The sequence below is a fragment of the Arachis duranensis genome, chromosome 4, assembly GCF_000817695.3.
Source record: "Arachis duranensis cultivar V14167 chromosome 4, aradu.V14167.gnm2.J7QH, whole genome shotgun sequence".
Lineage (NCBI taxonomy): Eukaryota > Viridiplantae > Streptophyta > Magnoliopsida > Fabales > Fabaceae > Arachis > Arachis duranensis.
Window position 1 is genome coordinate 98,321,646 of NC_029775.3, and position 7,557 is coordinate 98,329,202.

At 31.8% G+C, this 7,557-nt stretch overlaps 1 long non-coding RNA gene across 1 annotated transcript in view; it reads left to right on the top strand.

Annotated features, from left to right (window-relative positions):
• Nucleotides 1-2,635: 2,635 nt before the first annotated feature.
• Nucleotides 2,636-7,557, top strand: part of LOC127739718 (uncharacterized) — a 7,984-nt gene continuing 3,062 nt past the window's right edge. The window contains exon 1 of the long non-coding RNA XR_008008102.1: nt 2,636-3,223. This is a non-coding gene — a long non-coding RNA (uncharacterized LOC127739718). The remainder of the gene's footprint in view (nt 3,224-7,557) is intronic.

A 7,557-nucleotide genomic window follows, 5' to 3' on the forward strand; every position in this document is an offset into this window, starting at 1 on the left:
TGATTGAACAACAACAACAACGGCACAAAGAGACAAAGCGACAGAACCGTGGAGCGACAGCCGCACGGAAGCAGCGAAGTGACGGTGGCGCGGTGACAGTGGAGAAGGAGGGTTGAAGTATGCGAGGTGAATTTAGGGTAAAATAAGGGTTGGTGAAATGAAATGGTGAATTTGGGGAAATGAAGGAAACGCGGGGAGTGAGTGGGGAAAAATTTATTTTATTGATAAAAGTCGCCAACATATTTGTCGATTTTAATTTGAAAAAAAAAAACACATTAAGCATCTATTTTATACATTAAATCCACACCATTTATTTGATTTTAGAAAGCAATTTAGAACATTCAAATTTATTGATGAAAACATTGTTGATCTTTTAAATATAAAAATAGACGTCATGTCCGTCGATTTTAAAATAAAAGTATTTTCAAACCCTGATTCGTCGATAATATGATGATAGTTAAGACAAGTTTAATGCATCATAAAAAAATCGACGGCCAGGCTATCAATTTTATTATTTTATTTTTAATTATCTTCTTTTAAAAATATCGACAGCAAGTCGTCGAAAAATATTGACGGGAGAGATAGTCGTCGATTTTTTGCATAAAAAAATACGCTTTCTCTTGTAGTGTTTAAATTGTAGCAGGAATTGATCACTTCAAGCTGTGGCAGTCCTACACAAAATGTAGGTCTACCTAATTCTAATTGTCTCTCTTGTGGATATTATTTATTTGCTTTCTACCATCTTATTACTCCTAAAATTTCCCTTTTGAGTTTCTTAGGTAAAGGGAAACCAGTTCTTGTATGATATTGTGGCAAATGGTCGCAATGGAATTAATGTTGATAAGTACATACTTTTCTGCCTTTCTTCCTCGTCTTGTATGACTGCTATTGATATGTGTGCTTTTTATAATAGTACTATAAATTCATGATTTTCAGATTTGACTACATTATTCGTGATTGTCGTGCCTGTGGCCTAGGTTGCAACTTTCAGCCTGAAAGGTATTTATTAGGACGAATGTTTTGAGTTTGACATCCAAAAATGTTACTCTACTCTTGATTCCTGAACTATGCAGAAGCATCCATACTTTGTCCATGTTTCTCTTTTCAAAAGGGATAATAATTGAAAATAATTTTATTGTATTTTGCAGATTGACGGAGACAGTGCAAGTCATTGATGATGAAATATGCTATCGTGCCAAAGATTGTTAGTACATTTTGAAATATTTGAAACTTTTATGTAATTAGATGGTATTAAATATTGAAGTTATTATTTTATTTTATTTTTTAAAGAAAAACAGTAATAATTATGTAGAACAATACCATATGCAATTATGTTTAGAATTATTGACATTGAGAATTTTTTATATATATATAGAATTATGTCTTATATTGAGTAATTGTGTTATAAAAGATTTAGTTTTTAAATTTTGATATTAAAAAATAAATTTATAATTTGAGAGTATATAAATGAGATGAGATTAGTTAATGATTTGAAATTAAAAATAAATAAATAATTATAAGATTTGTGGAGGTTTAAAAATCTCACAAAATAATTAATTTTTGTTAAATTAAAAAAGTAATTTGTGAGAATTTTAAACTGTCACAAAAGTAATTTAAAAGTGTCATAAAAGTTCAATATAAAACCTCCACTAAATACACACAAAATTCTCAAAAAAAATATTTAAATTTTCACAAATTATTTGGTGGAAGTTATAAATCTCTATAAATAAAAAAAAACTATTATAAATAAATAAAAATTTTGTAGTATTTACATCATCTCTCCTAGAAAGAAGAAAAAACTCATCGAAAAACTTGCAAACGAGGAAGGAAAAACTCAACAAAGAATATTGAGGAAGAAGACCCTCTTTGCCCCCTTTTTGACTTTGCTTTATATTTTTTAATCAAAGAATTACAAAACACCTCCACTGAAAATGGCAAAACGGTCCTCCCGTACTGGAAATTCGTTCCGGACTTTTTTTTTTCTTTTTTAATTATAAGAAAATTCTTCTCACTAGCTACAATAATACGCCAAGTCTATTTTGTGTTTACAAAAAATAAAGAGAAAATTAATTACAAATTAGAAATGACCACAATTTGTTGAAATGGTTTTGTGTTTTCGAAAAATAAAAAATAACTGCAATTCGTATGTAATATATTGCATATTTTTAATTCGTCTCATATCTATATAAAATATCAAATTAGTCCATATATTTGAATTTCAAACCTCGTCCTCCCTCCTCCCCCTCCTATATAACAAATTTAGCCCAATTATATAGAAGCCATGTAACTGAATTAATTCAGTTCAAGGTTATGAAGACAAATTAGATTTTCTTCATTTGGTATATAGGAGTGTACATGCAAATCTTAATTGCTCACCTAATTCACGCAAGTAGAGGGTATACATGTAATTTCAAGTATATATAAATGCTCTAGTTTCTAGAGAAGAGTAAGTGGTCCTAAATAGTAATGTGAAATATGACATGCTGTTGTTTGGTTTAAAAACTCCATAGGCCCCCACACCCAACAACTAAGTCTCTTTTTGTAATTTCCTTAATTGTTGCCATATCACTATGCTACCCACACCACCACCTTTAAAAACACACTCCATTTTGCCCCTTTTGTCATTAAACGCACCTAAAAATCCACCACTACTTCTTCTATCTTGAAATTCAAACCTTTCTATCTACCTAGCTCCTATACTTTTGTTTGTTTGAACAAGTTCCTATAACTTCTATAGCTAGTGACATGTAGTATATTACTATATTCACATGAGAAGGTGCATGTTGAGCATGATGGAGAAGCAGGGCACGTGCAATACTAACTTACCATAGAATTCACATTATTATTGCTATGCTTGATTTCATATGGAAGAGTTTCAAGTATATCAGCATATATTAGAAATCAAATATTGGTGTTCTAGTAGTTTTTGCAGTTGATTCTGATCATAAAATATATACATTATGACTGGAACACTAGTGTTCTTAATATATCAGGGCATGTGGCTTCTTTTGCTTCATAAAATTGCTTACATTTGCCTGGTACACTGTAATGTTCTCTATACTATTTTCTCGCTAATGGAGGAGTTAGTTCTTCATGTGCCCCTCTTCCCCATCATGATGACAGCACCTGAAATATTATAGCATTTGGAAATGGGAAATCTGCTGAAAGCTAAGGATCTCATGGAGAAAATTTTGATTGGCTTCTATGTTTCCACACATTGAAGGTGAGTAGTATAATATTATTTTTTTCCATCTAACTTTTTTAATTATCATTATCATTATTATGTATTATGTATTGTTATTATTATTATTATTATTCAAGATATATATAACATTATCATATCTTGTACATGATGAGATTTTGGGGGAACAATAATATTTCAAATCATATCATGAAGTCAAAAACAAATCTTGAAAATCTTTAAGGATATTTAGCGATATGAGTGGCTTTGGAAGAATGTCGGTGTGTGTTTGGAAAATATTATGGTGATAAACATAATTGGACTGAACAACTTGATTGTGTCATAATCAGAAAACACTGACATGCATGTTAAAGAGAGCAATAATAATTAATCATCCATTATAAACAATTTTTTATTTTTTATTTTTGATGAAGAATTGTCTAATAATAACTAAGTAGTACTCAGTCTTATTCCAACTCGTAGGTTTCCATTCTCTCTTTTGCCCCCATTCACTCACTCAAAGCAAAAAAATTGGTCTCAATTATTATTATTAATTTAGTGGATATATGTTGCTTTAATTTGATGTTGAAACGAAATTTGAGCCAATTGTTGCATAAATGTGATTATCACTATATGAATGAAAGAACCATATTAGTTGAGACATATCATATCAAGTTCATGCTATCATCACTTGATAGAAAAAAACGAAAAAAAGTTATTTTTTTAGGATCAGTTTTTATTATTTATTTATTTATTTTAATACTAATTCTCAATAAAAAGGAATAATATGTCATTCTCAGTGAGGCACTATCTAATCAATGACCTTCCTTGCCTCACATTCAATTGCATATGGGTTTTTTATTATTGAAAATGACCAAAGTGGTATTATGAGTCATTTGTAGCTGGTTTATTTATCCTTCTATAAAAATAAAAAAGAAAACCTTGTAATTAACTTATTTATGTTGTTAGTTGGCTGACATAGTAAAATATTTACTTAATTTGTAAGTTAAATTTATGTGTTCACTGAATAATTACCTCTGATTATTGTTTATTGATGCGAAATGGATCATATGGTGTCATGGTGATATCAATTAAACCATTCAAAAAGACCAAGATTGAGAAGGATTTTTGTCGTTTTATTTTATATATATATGGAGAAAGATGAAAATGAAAAAAATGGAGGTGTTCCATTCCCCACTAGGAGTCATTGATGATTTCTATTTCCATTATACTATCACATAAATGCAAGCCACGTTGGTTCTAGATTTGTCAAGCTTCTGTTTGTTATTATATTGTTCATTTACCCCTTTTCTTTTCCCTCTAGTTATGATGAGAAATAAAGAAGCAACTTCCTACTTCTTTTCTTTGTTGGTATTATTAAAAACAAAAATATGTTATAGAAAATAAAAAATAAATTAAAAATATTTAAAATCCTCATATTTTATATTTTTTAATTAAAGTTTATTTTATTTTATATTTATTAATTATTGTTAGCATAATTGAATAATTTCATGTGTAATAAGTGTAATCACTACTACACTAATGGTCGTGATTACCAACAGAACCTCCAAAAAGCATTTCAATGACAAAAGTTACCAACAGCATAGCTGTTGGTAAATTTCAAAGACATCAATAAATATTGTAGATTTTATTATTTTTTTTATCGAGGATTTATTTTCCCGACAGTTTAACTGTCAGTAAATATACATGTAGTTTTATCGAAATATTATATTTACCGATGACATAAGTTTAATTTAATAAAATATTTATTAAATTTAATTTATTTATTAATTATTGACGATTTGGCCATCGGTAATTTGAATAAAATAAATATGCTGTCACTAAAATAAATGAGTGAAATTTTTTAACTTTTTGTGCCTATTTATATATTACCGACAGCTAAGCCATCAATAAAATTGATTTAATGAAATGCAACATTTTGCTACTGTCGCAAGTGTATTTTACTTACTTACTGTTTAACCATCAGTAAAAGGTGAATCATTATTTTAAATTCATACCCGGCCCTTTCATTACAAAAAATTACTAGAATAGTGACCGATTTTAGTGACCGAAAAAACTGGTTGCTAATAGAGCCCGATTTAGTGATGGATATAGAATTTCTAAGACCAAAAAAATATTAGTCGCTAAATCGGTCGCTATAGCAACCGAATTAGCAACCGATAAGTTTTAATACAACCAGAATAAAGTTGGTCGCTAAAATCGGTAGCTATTTTTTATTTTAGCGACCGATTTTGTAACTGATAGTGAAATAGGGTGAACAATTGTTTGGTCGCTAATTCGATTGCTAATGCCCTGGTCACTAAATCAGTTGCTAATTGTTAAGATAGTGACCGATTTTAGCAACCAATAAAATCAGTCACTAATAACAACCGAATTAGCGACCAATAAGTTTTAATACAACCAGAATAAAGTTGGTCACTAAAATTGGTCGCTATGTTTAATTTAGCGATCAAATTAGCAACCAAAATAAAAAAGTAATGTCTTTGGAACTTTTAGTCACAAAATCGGTTGCTATTTTTTAATTTAGCGACCGATTTTGCAACCGATAGAAAAAAAGGGTAAAAACCACTAAATTAGTCACTAAATTGATTACTAATTTAAATAAACTGATCGGTCGCTAATTTAAATAAAGTAAGATAGCTACCGAGTTACTCTCACTAACCCTAACTCACCCACACCATTCTCCTCTTCCCCAGTTACGGAGTTACTATCGTCGTCTTCTCAAATAGCGCCATTATTTTTTCACCATCACCTCCTCTGGTCGCACCGCCTCCTCTGATCGTTGCATTGCCGTCCAGATCCGCTTCCAAATCCGCTGTTGCTCATCGTCGCGTCGTTCTTTTCTCATTATTGCCTCCTCTGGTCTGGCCGGCTCCTCTGCTCACTCCTTTGTCACAGATCATCGCATCACCGTCCAGATCCGCCATTGCTTGTCATCGCGCCGTTCTTTTCTCACTGTCGCCTCCACTGGTAACTTCTCCAGCAACAACAACAACAATAGTCTTCCGGTGAATGTAACACCCTACCACATGGAGCCTTATGCTTAAGTCGTAAAGCAGAGGTGGCGAGGTATTACGACCTCTAAAAGAAAAGACTTATATAAATATAGTTGAAAAGAATTTTATAATGAGGAGCCTTGAAGAAGAAGCTAAACAAAAGCGAAAACAGAAAATCATGTCACACTCATACGAATAAGCGTAAAACAGAATGGACAAGATCAAAAGAAGGCTGAAAACATAATATATATATACATATATATATATATATCAAAGTTCCAAAAAAAATATATCAAGCTCCAAACTCGACCTGCGAAACTAAGGTCGGCCAGAGTATATATATACACACACACACACACACACATACACATACACACACAACCCAAAATAAAACTCAAACTACAAAATAAACACTTGTTTCTCCAAGTCAACCTCTAGGAGGGACAAAATACAAAATATACATGTGGAGATTCTATAAACATATATACATAGCCTAAAACAAAATATAACAGCCCAAAAGATAGTTCTTCGCTTGCAATGAAGGTCTCCAGACGCTCAACGAGGTGCCTTTTAACCTGCATCTGAAAACAACATATGTATGGAATGAGAATCAGAGGTTCTCAGCAGGGTAATAGTGCTCACATATATAATATATAAGGTCTCGGAAAAGCCAAAGGCGATCCTAGAACTCTGACACTCTGATTTAAATCTTAAAGTTTATAATTTGAAAGCCATAAACAGGGTAGGTTATCTAAGATTCTTATTTCTAATTCCTTTCTAACTTAAGCACTAATTTTCGCCTTCCTTCAATCCTCTAAGACTCCGGTGTACAGACAAGCAATACAGACAAAACAAACACAAGTAGAATACAGATACATCAGGTAACAAGTATAGTAGGTAAGCATAGTAATCACATAGGCAAGCCCAATTAATGTACAATCAAATAAAACACACATATGCATATGATGTATTCCTGCCCTATAGCTGATGATATCATCTGTCGGTTATATAGCCAATCCCGACATGTCCTGTTAGCTAAGCGTGGACAGAAACACCCTTCGCAGAGCAAGAGGGTCTGAGCTACAACCCCCTTGTTACTACCTGCTTAACCCAGAGCGAGTGAAAGAACCACTACTATCGCTTCTACCCATGCGGGTGTTTAAAAGCTCAACCTGGAGCAAGCGGAATAAACCACAATCCTTGCTACTGCCTAGGTATCACAAACATACATTCATTCAATCTTAATCAAATAAACTATTCTTCCCAAATTAACCAATACAAAACTTCCCAAAATTCTCATAAAATTTCGGCAATACATCCCCTAAAACTCGGACTTTGCCACCCTTCTCAGATCCCATC